A 12,778-nucleotide genomic window follows, 5' to 3' on the forward strand; every position below is an offset into this window, starting at 1 on the left:
TTTTAGCCATGATTGCCCTTGCCAACTTTTTTTCTGCATGTGGTCATTCACAACTTTGCAAGAAGGGGAAGAGAGGGTGAGGGATAGGATTCAATCTGTTGCTGTGTTAAATGGTCCAGTCTCTCCCTCCCCCCCATCCCCCCCCCCATAGGACATATGCCTTGCTGATGATCTTTGTCATTCACGAACAAGACAACGGTTTGAAATCTTTCATTTTGTTTCCCACCCCAATTAAAGAAGGCTCATAGTAAAAACTGCCTGAGGGCAATAGCTACCTCATGGTGGGGAATCGGCAACAAGAGCAAAGAATATAGGAATGCAATGATATCCGTTATGCAGGAGCTGATCCCGCCACCGTCAGGAGAATTGGAAAAGGCAACATTATTTTCACACATCGCCTTACAAACTTAACAAAATAGCAACTGCTTCAGATGGAGTATGGGTAATGCTAACAACAAAAGACTAACAGATACAGAACCACGAACCCCCATCCCAAGTCTAGAGGTCAAAGAACCTCAATTCAGTGTCTAGTCGAGAGGGGAAAAGGCAGCTCTGAGCTTGCATAGGTGATGAAAGAAAGCACTGTGAAAGTTTGCCTATTTATTTATTACATCTATATCCCACCTTTCCCCCCCAAGGAACTTGAGGTTAATCCCCACAATAATTCTATGAAGCAGGTTAGGCTGAAAGTTCAAAGCACCCAGTGAGCTTCGTGGCCAGTTAGGGATTTGAACCCTGATCTCCCACCACACCACTCTAGTGCTCAAGTTCAAACTCTTATGAGCCTAGCTCAGCAGTAGCACCTGCCCAACTGCGCATGTCTAACTATGCGCTAGGTTGCAGCCAAAAATGTTGCTTTCCTTCCCTTCCTGCTATAGCTGCAAGGCAGACTCAACTGAGCTGGGGTGAATCTGTAGGTTTGATTTAGGGTTATAGCTACACGTACCAAGGCTGGCTAGGACAACTCCTGATGGCTTCTGAAAAGTTTCCCAACACCAGTTGGACGCATAGAAATATCCCCATTAATGTGAACGGACAATTTGCTGAAAGGATTGCTGGGGACATAGAACATACCCATCCATGTGTGTGTTTTAACTGGAAGGAGAATACAGAGCAGAATTTCACAGATGGCTCATTTCTTTAACAAGCCATATCCAAGCCCCAGGCTCCAAAACATCTGACCTTTGAAAAGTCAGATTTAAATTTGTGTGTTTACATTCGAGTCAATCTCAAGCGAAAGCAATGAATTAGGCAGATACCAGATGACATCTGCCTGGGATTAACTCGTGTTTTTTTCTACAGCTGTGAAACTCAGCGTTGGTTTGACAACTTGTTGTATTGTATCTGCTACTACTGTATATATTTTGCAAAGTGGATTGTCTGTCAGTCTGTCTGTTCTCTATGCATTTGGATACTTCTTGAGATGTTGCTGCCATATCTGGCATGGCCGTTCCCAAGATGGAGGAGCCATTTATTGTCTACCAATAAAAACCTATTGGTGCCACGCCTCCAGCCAGACTAGATCAGTAAGAACTAAGTGTTCTCAGTGACCAAAGAACGCTGAGTGTTTGTCAGGGTTAAAAACAAAAACAAATATTGGAGAGAGGAAAGAAATGGAGTATTCTGGAAGGATATATTACTGGCAGGCAGGCACATTGAAAAGGAGCTCTCTGCCGCTACCACTTGCCCTGTCATGTATAACAGTAAGAAAACTGATGCCTCAGTATGACTTTTGCTTAAGTTTGCATATTCCAGAAAGTATACTGAGATCGATGGCTTTAGTACCATTAAACAATGTGAGTTGTCCTAGCTAATGTACAAAAATTAATGTGAATATTTAACATCAACTGTTCCTTTTAGGTCACAGTGACAATAACATTATTACACTTTGCACTTCAAGGATTTCTTATTCCTTGCCAGCATCTCTGCAGAAAGTCTGGGTAGGTTTTGCCTTCTTATGGAACTTGTTGAATGTGGGAAAATGATTGCTTGTACATGAGAGCATGAGCAAAGTTCTTATTGTTACAGGGTGATTTCATAGCTAGAAGCATCCTTGGAGCATGAACAGCGCGTGAACAGCTCGTGCTGTCCTATATGATTGGCTAACGTGGCATGGCCTGATGCTTGCATGGTCTAGTACGAAGGTCTTTATCTGCTGGCTAGAACAAATTGCTTGACTTGTATTTTGTATCTTTCTGATTTCACACAATAAAAGCTGTGCTGCATTAGCCCTAGGAGCAGCCATATTTCGGAACCTATCTTGGTGTGAGACTGATTTTTCTTTGGATGCCGAGCTGTAACTCGACAATTGGTGCCCCGTGTGACTGCCTTCGGACTTCACGTTGTTTTTCATTATTCAGCACTCACCAACACGTCGTTCATCCACGTAGTGGATCCCTGGTGAGTGCTCCCGTGTGATTTCTTTCGGACTTCATGCTGTTTTACAACGTTCAGCTCTCACCTCGCCCCGCAAGGGCTGCAGACGCGTCGTTCATCCACGTAGTGGATCCCCGGTGAGAGCTCCCGTGTGAATGTGATTCTGGACTACGTTACGGACTTATCAGCACTTATCTCCGCCCGGACAGGGCAAAAAGGCGCCTCCCTCATCCTCCTAAGGATCCCTCGGTAAGTGCTCCCTGCTCTTTTTGCAACTCTTGCAATCATGGGAAAGTCTCTCTCTGCACCACAGAAAAAATTTTTTAAAGACCTTAAATTCCTTTTGGCCAGTAACAACCTTGCTGTTCGGAAAGCTGACCTTAAGTCCCTTATAAAAGCCCTGGACACTCACTGCCCGTGGTTCCCCCAGGACGGAAATTGGGAGTTAGACGATTGGAAAAAAATTGGACACTTCTTTCAAAATCATCCTCAGATTGATGTCAAGGTTTTGCACGCCTGGGGTAACGTCTACAAAGCTATGTCGTGCTTAACTCCTTCAAACATTCTTCTGGCTGCGGCAACAGCTTCTTCGCCCGCCCCCCCGGCTCCCGCTTTGCCTGCCTCAAACCTACCTCCTAAACCGCCGGACATTCTCTCTTCGGCTCCTCCTGTCACTCCCCTGCATTCTTCAAATTCTGCAGCACCCCCCGTTCTTCCACCTCCTCCGCCCAAGGCATTTGGCACCGCTTCTACTACTCCTCTCCAAGAATCTCTCCGTGCCGCCGCTCCGTTGTTGCCTTTTGATTCTGATACTCCAAATCACTTTCCTGTGATTGCTCCTGCACCCCCAGCCCCCGTCATGCTGACCCAAACCGATGTTCCCGATGGGCTGACGGGAGGAGGCAATTTTCTTACCATTGCCCAACAGTTGGCCCTTGATCCTATGTATTGGGCAGCCACCACAGCCTCAGCCCAAGAGACTCTGGCCTCTGTCCCTGATGACAAGACTGAGCGCAATGGCCTATTGGGGAGCATCAGACAGGGCCCTGCAAAGCCCTATGGACAATTTGTTGATCGCTTGTATAATACCTTCAAGCGGCAAGTTCAGGACCTGGCAGCACAAGAACTGATTGTACGCCAGCTTGTGTTTGATGATGGAAATGAGGACTGTAAGCAAGCACTGCGCTCTCTAATGGCAACATCAAATATAGCCATTGCTGATATGCTTAAAGCCTGCCAGTCAGTGGGCACTGCTAGCCACGGCCTGCTAGCCACGGCCTTATACTCCGCCGTGTCCCAAAATCCTGCAAAGAATAAAACCTGTTGGATTGACAGTGGCTAAGGAGAAAATCCAGCGGACCTTACCTATTACGTGCCTGGGACACAAGCTGACAGCATCTGCAGCCATTCCAGTCACGCCTCAACTACAGTTTCCTGGTCATCTTAGACTGGTGGATTTACAACAAATCCTTGGACAGCTGAATTGGATAAAGAGTTATTTGGACCTGCCCACCTCTACTTTGTCTCCACTATTTTCTGCCCTTAAAGGACATAAGGATCCAGCAGACAAGATCACAATCACCTCTGCAATGGAAGAGGCTCTTCCACAGCTGTTCCAGTGTTTCCTGGCACGCTGAAAGGCCATCTTCATCCCTACTGCATTGGCCCCCCTTTTCCCTGGGAAGCCACTTCAACCACCAAACATCATTACAGTTTTGCTGCCTCCTAATAGCGACCATCCCATCTGTATCATCACGCTTCATTGGGCTTGGACTTTTGACTCAGCAGTACAAGGAGCAATACATCAGACTTATTTACAGCAAATGGGCTCCTGTATCTGCAGAAATGGCTGTGTGGCTTCTTCTGGATTGTGGTTTTTACATGCCAATAATCGAGCCACGAAATATCACACAGGTTGCTCGGAAGTGGCCATTGGACTAATTTACCATTCTCATCCTTATTGGCATCGCTTGGATTTTACCCCCCAGATATCTTTTTTTCTCTTCCCTCAGGAGTCCTGCCTTATGATGTGTTCCTCTGAGCATGTACAGAGCGCTGTCTTGGAACTATTGTGGACTCTTGGCAAGGGAGGGGTGAGGGAATTTTAGTGTGTTCCAGTTGTTTCATTTTTGTGCTTTGGCATGGTTCCTGGACAGAAAGCAAGTTGCAATATGGCCTGCGAAGACAATGGGCTCTGTTCTCGACCTTGTTGCAATCTTTTTAGTTACAGCAAGCGGAATATGCTTGAAGCGAAATATGCTTGGCTATTGCCTTTTAGCTGCTGAGAAAAATGATTTTAAAAAGCTTTGAGGTTTTTTTTTGGTGATGGTATTCTAGCATTCCAGTAAATGCTTCATATAAGATTAGCAATAATATGAAGGATAATCGCATAAGTTTATCACCTGTGTTTTGTTGCTTGCAGAAATAGTGTCTTATTGTTTTTGTTTTAATCATAATAGTGGTACATTTTTAGGTCATTATCCATATTGTAATTGGACATATGAGTATGTTAATGGTTCTTCTTGTTTTTTTAATATTAACACTATGAGTGATAGGCCGAAAGTCTTAATTAATAATGTCACAACCTACATGACCTATGAACAACAAGCTGCGTGTAGAGACTTTTATGTTTGGTTCAACTGGATGAGAAAGAGCAGTAAATCTACATGTTTGCTTCAATCTGATTTATGGTTATTCTGTGGCAAATTGGACCGAAGCTTTGTTTAATTCTATCATCTTTGTTTTAAAAATAATTAACAAAAACAAAAAAACAAAACAAAAAAAAAGTCAGAAATGAGAGAAGTTGCTTTATAAACTTTTTATGCTTTAAATGTAATCCTTGCCTCTAAAGGTGGAATTTATGCCTTAATTCATTCTCATTGTTGTATGTATATAATTGATCAATCGACCAATATCTCTGCTACTATTGATCATATGGAACAAATGATAGCCCATAATCCTTTGAATCCACCTGAAAGTTTTGATCCATGGGAGTGGTTGTCTTCTTGGTTACCTAATGGATTATGGTTAAGAAAAATATTATTGATTGTAATTGCATGTATTGCTGGCTTCATTATGGTGTGTTGTTGCATTCAATGCATACCCTCTTTGATTTCCCAATGCACTGCATGGTGGTACCGACCACGGCCCACCACAGGGGTTACAAGAGGAATTTATGTTGCAAAGTGTAGACGCTTAGGCAATGAAGTGTACGATTTGGACTAATGGTCCCTCTTTTCCTCTAATAATATAAACAAGAAAAGGGGACATGTGGGAAAATGATTGCTTGTACATGAGAGCATGAGCAAAGTTCTTATTGTTACAGGGTGATTTCATAGCTAGAAGCATCCTTGGAGCATGAACAGCGCGTGAACAGCTCGTGCTGTCCTATATGATTGGCTAACGTGGCATGGCCTGATGCTCGCATGGTCTAGTACGAAGGTCTTTATCTGCTGGCTAGAACAAATTGCTTGACTTGTATTTTGTATCTTTCTGATTTCACACAATAAAAGCTGTGCTGCATTAGCCCTAGGAGCAGCCATATTTCGGAACCTATCTTGGTGTGAGACTGATTTTTCTTTGGATGCCGAGCTGTAACTCGACAGTTGAAGACATTTGCATGTCTATTGTTAACACCCAGGAAAAACCATGTTTGACATTTCAGCTTTTAGAATAGCATGTCAGATTATCTAAGAAAGTGAAAAAGCATAAGAAATTCATGTAAACATCTTGGTGTCTCTTACATTTTATATTACTTTGACATTATGTACAAGTAGCAAGCAATTAACTGTGAACTGGTAGCTTCGGTTGTTATATATATATCAGTGCATATTCCTGCCAAATTATTCATAGTTAGAAGTCTCTAGGCTCTTTCATAGGAGATGCTTAGATCACAATTTAAATCTACAGCATCTGCAACAATCTCACATTATGCATGCTCAGACATTAACATTTTTTTCCACTTGCATTTTCTGTGTAGCTCCCGCAATTTTCTAGTGAGGGAAGTGATGCTTGCAGCATTTTTGATGAAGTTATGAAACTACCTTCTGCCAAGTCAGATCTTTGATCCATCTTGCCCAGCAATGTCTACTCGGACTAACAGCAGCTCTGCAGAGTCTCAGACAGAGCTTCATATCGTCTGCTACCCGGTGCAATTTACTGGAGGACCAAACCAGGGGACGTCTGCTTTCAAAGTATGCCTTCTGCTGCTGAGCTCTGCCCACCTAAGACCTGAAGCAAAGAGGTGCAAGCTCAAATTCATACTTAGCCATCACGTATCCAGCTGTCCTTGGGACAGTCGCTCTGTCTAACATATCTGACATGGTTGCTGTGAGCAGCGATGATGCTGCACTCTCTGGGACTGGTTCATAAGAGGGCAGGGAGGCTCACAGCAGGTGAAGCCAGAGACAATGGCAGGTGGAGCTGACTGAGTCTACTTTTGTCCCCATCCTCCTCCCTGCTGAGTTCTACAAGGGCAAAACTGAGACTCAGGAGGAAACAGCCAGGGGCACCCTCTGCACTAGCTGTAAAGCAAGAAGGTACGTGAGGAATTTGGGAAGAATCAAGATTGAGTTTGGTGGGGCAGTGACCCATTTACGTTAACGGACCAGTGCCCATTGGTTGTAAGGATGAAGTGTGTGAGTTTGTGATCTTAAGCACTTGGAGGAAGGTGCTGTAGACATGTAATACATGAAGGATTGTCATACTCCTTCAGAACCTGCTCATCCTTTGAAAGCTATTTTAGAGCCACTCCTTTGGGGGATCCGGTGTCACAGGTTAAGAAGCTGGTAACCAGGGAGCAGACCTTTGCAGTGGTGTTGCCCTGATTGCAGAAAGGTCTTACCAGACAGGCTTGTGAGGCATCAACACTGGTGTGCCCTTATGCACCTTCTAAATTCTCCAGATCCTTTAACAGAGTGCTGCATTCTTTTCCCTCTTTTATCTGCTGTTTTTATTTGACTTAACCTTTTCGGTTGATTGCTTCAGCTGGACTGTCGTATGGGACAGTCTGCACCCCCATCGTTCAGCCCGGACACTGAGGTCCAGCTCCAAGGGCCTTCTGGCAGTTCCCTTATGGCAAGAAGTGAGGTTAACAGAGAACCAGCCAGGGGGCCTTCTCGGTAGCGGCACAAGTCTTGTGGAACACGCTCCTGCCAGATGTCATAGAATGTTGTACTATTTTATTGTTGTTAGCCGCCCTGAGCCTGGCTTCGGCTGGGGAGGGGGGGATATAAAAGTTATTATTATTATTAATTATTATTATTATTATTATTATTATTATTATTATTATTATTATTGAGATGAATAATTATACAACCTTCCATGGACATCTGAAGGCAGCCCTGTATCAAGACGCTTTTAATGTGTGATGTTTTGTTGTGATGTTGCTGTGTTTCTGTATATGTTGGAAGCTGTCCCAAGTTGCTGGAACAATCCAGTCAGATGGGTGAGGTATATTATTATTATTATTATTATTATTATTATTATTAATTATATACTGTACTTTTCTGTGTATAAGGCTAGGTTTTTTTTACTAAAAATAATGTTAAAAAGGGGGGGTTAGTCTTATACATGGGGGCCATCTCCCCCCCATTTTCTTAATTTTGAGTTCCCAAAAATAGGGAGCATCTTATACATGGGGGCATGTTATACACGGAAAAATATGGTAAATGTTTTAAATAAAATAAAATAAAATGGTTGCCTGTCATCTGATGATCTCTGTCATTATAGGAATTTGCAACAATCTAACACAGCAGAATTGCCCTTGTGGATTTATTTTTTACTCAGTACTGCTTTGAACACTTCCTTTCAGTTTCCCAGCATGCTCAGCTTCCTATATAATTACTTGTCACCATTTTCTGAATCCAGGGGCTAATTGCGTGAACATCTGTCTTTTTCCTTTGTCCCCTTGGTGCAATGACCATTTATAGACCTTTAAAGAAAAGACACTTAGAGCCACGGCCACTAGGGGGCAGTGACATCTCATATCTTTTGTTGCAGTCTCATCGCCGCTCTAATATAATCTTCAGAAAGTTAACCAGTCATGCAGGTATCGACAGCTGTTTTATCCAAGTGCTATTAGTAACATTGTTCAGTACAGTTATTATTTGCCTAGTGCTTCCACGCCACATTAGCACAGCATGCTCACTGAAGGGGTGCTCATAAATTCCATAAATATTTTCTAACTGTGCCCTAACCTAATGACACCAAACGAGAGGGAAAAAGGAAAAAGGAAAAAAACACATAATGAGATCCTTACTAACGAGGTATTTCGGTGTGTGAAGAATGACAAGAAAAGCACATTCCAAAAAGAGTCCAGACATGCTCTCTATTAAGATTTGCCCATTTATCTTCATTAAGAGCTAGTGCAGCAGAGCAGCTAACAGTGTGAAACAGACAGGAAATCCTCAATTCAGATCTCACCTCAAACGCCACAAATTCACCAGGTTGCCATGCACAAGGCACTATCCCCTTGGCCTCAGTCCCTCTGTGCAACATGAGGGCAGCAACCCCAGCCTACCTCACAGGGTCTATTGTAAAGTTTAAAGGTAAAGGTAAAGGGACCCCTGACCATTAGGTCCAGTCGTGACCGACTCTGTGATTGCGGCGCTCATCTTGCTTTATTGGCAGAGGGAACCAGCGTACAGCTTCCGGGTCATGTGGCCAGCATGACCAAGCCGCTTCTGGCGAACCAGAGCAGTGCACGGAAACGCCGTTTACCTTCCCGCTGGAGTGGTACCTATTTATCTACTTGCACTTTGATGTGTTTTCAAACTGCTAGGTGGGCAGGAGCAGGGACCGAGCAACAGGAGCTCACCCCGTCATGGGGATTCAAACCACCAACCTTCTGATTGGCAAGTCCTAGGCTCTGTGGTTTAACCCACAGCGCCACCCGCGTCCCATTGTAAAGTTTACTCAGATAAAATACATGAAACACTTAGATCACTTGGAAATGCGCTGTATAAATAGTACGAATGAGAGCTCTGTGGATCACTTGAGCCATTGTTGCCTGCAATACCCACATTATTTTTGTTCTCCTGTGATCTCTGGCCATCAAAGGGGTTTAAAGGTTTTTGAAGTGCATCAAAATCCTGCAAAACTTGTTTAATCAGAGGCAATAAAGGAAGATGGGGGAATGAACATATGCGCTGCACAACAATGGCTCTTTCAGTAATTTGCCTAAAACCAAGCATCCTTGGGCGGGAAAACCTCTGGCTCAAAGGCCAGTCCTGGCCCCACAAGGGGATCCAGTTTGGCCCACAAAACCCATTTCATACAAACCATGCGCACCTGTCAATCACCCAGTGCCCTTGGGCAGGGGTCAATCCTGCTGGCTGCTGCATTGGCAGCGTAGTCTCCAAAGGGAACACATTGGCGAAGCAGACTCCTGATGTGTAAAATATAAAGTGGTAGAAGAAGAAGAAGAGTTTGGATTTGATATCCCACTTTATCACTACCCTAAAGAGTCTCAAAGCGGCTAACAATCTCCTTTCCCTTCCTGCCCAACAACAAACACTCTGTGAGGTGAGTGGGGCTGAGAGACTTCAGAGAAGTGTGACTGGCCCAAGGTCACCCAGCAGCTGCATGTGGAGGAGCGGGGAAGCGAACCCGGTTCGCCAGATTACGAGTCCACCGCTCTTAACCACTACACCACACTGGCTCTCGGGTTAAGAACTTAATTCATTCTGGAGGTCTGTTCTTAACCTGAAACTGTTCTTAACCTGAGGTACCACTTTAGCTAATGGGGCCTCCTGCTGCTGCTGCACTTCCGCCACCCGATTTCTATTCTCATCCTGAAGAAAAGTTCTTAACCTGAGGTACTATTTCTGGGTTAACGGAGTCTGTAACCTGAAGCGTATGTAACCTGAGGTACCACTGTACTGTAAAGAAGTGGGGTTTCCCCCCCTTCTCCCACCTCTGGTTTGATTCGTAGATTCATAGAGTTGCAGTAGACCACAAGGGCCATCGAGTCCAACCCCCTGCCAAGCAGGAAACACCATCAGAGCACTCCTGACATATGGTTGTCAAGCCTCTGCTTGGTTGATGGGGACCAGTCTATGATCCCACATTGCCAAAGAATGTAAGGAAGCAGATGGTAATACGTTTCCCTTAATTTAATTTCACCTCTGCCAGGCTGTAAGAAAGGAGGTGCCCCCCTGCTCTACCCAGGGCCATTTCCCCAATGCTGCATCCCTACCAAAAGGGAGCGGCACAAGGTTTGCCCTGTAGCCACATGATGCCCAAGGAAAACCATCCTGCCAGGGAGTTCTGCCACCACCCCTGGAAAAGTCCCCCAAATCTGAGTCAGAGACACTCAGATTTGTTTCTGGACATCCTTGGGATTTGCCATGAGCCAAAAGCCTTACCCTACAAGTGTCCCATTTAGAGAGGGACATCCTGGACCAAAGAAGCCAAATCCCAGTTTTGTTTGGATCCCAGAATGTCCCATTTTTTGGTCTGGCACTCTGGCGTGAATCCTTGCACCAGAGCACTGGACCAAAAGACACTCACTCTGGTGTGAGTCAGCAGGGTCGCACTAGTGTTCTGCCACAACCCTGCTGACCAGCACCAGAAGGCATGTTGTTGTTGTTTAGTCGTTTAGTCGTGTCCGACTCTTTGTGACCCCATGGACCAGAGAACGCCAGGCCCTCCTGTCTTCCACTGCTTCCCGCAGTTTGGTCAGGCTCATGTTCGTAGCCTCAAGAACACTGTCCAACCACCTCGCCCTCTGTCTTCCCCTTCTCCTTGTGCCCTCCATCTTTCCCAGCATCAGGGTCTTTTCCAGGGAGTCTTCTCTTCTCATGAGGTGGCCAAAGTATTGGAGCCTCAACTTCACGATCTGTCCTTCCAGTGAGCGCTCAGGGCTGATTTCCTTAAGAATGGATATGTTCGATCTTCTTGCAGTCCATGGGACTCGACTCTCAAGAGTCTCCTCCAGCACTATAATTCAAAAGCATCAATTCTTCGGCGATCAGCCTTCTTGATGGTCCAGCTCTCACTTCCATATATCACTACTGGGAAAATCATGGCTTTAACTATATGGACCTTTGTTGGCAAGGTGATGTCTCTGCTTTTTAAGATGCTGTCTAGGTTTGCCATCGCCTTTCTCCCAAGGAGCAGGCGTCTTTTAATTTCGTGACTGCTGTCATCATCTGCAGTGATCATGGAGCCCAAGAAAGTAAAATCTCTCACTGCCTCCATTTCTTCTCCTTCTATTTGCTAGGAGGTGATGGGACCAGTGGCCATGATCTTCGTTTTTTTGATGTTGAGCTTCAGACCATATTTTGCACTCTCCTCTTTCACCCTCATTAAAAGGTTCTTTAATTCCTCCTCACCAGAAGGCATAGCCCTCCTGAAATCCCAATTTTGGGTACCAAAATGTTGGAAGTTATGAAAGGTTCAGTGCTTGACCTTTGAGTCCACAAGTTACTCAGTACCAATAACCAAGTGTCTGGTTACTAGATTCAGAGCCGGATTCAAGGAACAATTACAAATAATTTATTTAGAGCAAGGGTTGGCAATTTTATTTAGCCGCGGGCTGCTTCGCTGTCCCTCAGACCTTGTGGCAGGCTGGAGAAGTGGCACTGGGGGGGCGGAGATGGAAGAAGAGGTGAGGGGGGCAAGTAGTCCTCCTCCCCAGCCCCAGCCACTGCGCTTACCTTCTGCGCTGCCAAATACAGCAGTTCTTTCCAAGGATATCAGGACAAAAGGAAAGAGGAGGTGGAAGGGGAACCAAAACAGTTTTATTAACAAATAAACAGCTGGCATACAAAGCATAACATAAAACATACCCAACAGGGGCTACCCAATCTCCCCTTCAGCTGCCCGGAGCCCCAGGTAGAGCAGCAGGAGAAAGATCCTGACCATCAGTCTCCCAGCATCAGGTCCTTTGATCTGGGCAAAAGCTCACTGGGCCCTTCCACCTATGGCTTTTATAGCCTGCCTTGATGTAATCAAGTGCACCTGGCATTACTCATGATTAATGCAGAGTGGCTGAGAGTCTTCCACCACCTGCAGCACTTGCAACACAGAAGAACCCAATAAACACCCGACAGGTGTGTGAAACACAAGAATCCAGCAGACCTCAAACTGGGGATGTTAACGGGAAAGGGACATGCCACCTAACTCTTCGAAGTATAATTGTCTTCCGCATTTCCACTACACCTTCCCAGGGGTTGCCGCCACCACCACCGCTGCTGCTGCTTCTCGTGGGCAGGCAGAGTGAGCTCGTCTGCTCCGCTCTCTGGCCCACAGGAGCACCAGGGCGGCGGTGGCAGGGGGAAGATGAGTGACGCAAAAGGGCTGGCTCCAGAGAGGGGCTGCTTAAAATGGTGCCCAGCCAGCTCAGCCCAGCCCTCTTCCTCCTCTAGGCAGGGCAGGGGAAGCCAGGAGGAGGGAGGGA

The 12,778-nt window shown here is 45.4% G+C and overlaps 1 long non-coding RNA gene across 2 annotated transcripts; it reads right to left on the bottom strand.

Moving 5' to 3' along the window:
• Positions 1-1,811: 1,811 nt before the first annotated feature.
• Positions 1,812-12,277, bottom strand: LOC310704939. 2 transcript variants are annotated; one of them, XR_014525098.1, is made up of 4 exons: positions 12,168-12,277; positions 6,420-6,606; positions 5,980-6,065; positions 1,812-1,963 (listed from the first exon to the last, which is right to left on the bottom strand). It is a non-coding gene; the product is annotated as an uncharacterized lncRNA (long non-coding RNA). The 2 variants fall into 2 exon arrangements; XR_014525097.1 differs by lacking the exon at positions 6,420-6,606.
• Between the last annotated feature and the right edge of the window lie 501 nt (positions 12,278-12,778).

The sequence above is a fragment of the Podarcis liolepis genome (assembly GCF_965112155.1).
Source record: "Podarcis liolepis genome assembly, chromosome: 4".
Classification (NCBI taxonomy): Eukaryota; Metazoa; Chordata; class Lepidosauria; order Squamata; family Lacertidae; genus Podarcis; species Podarcis liolepis.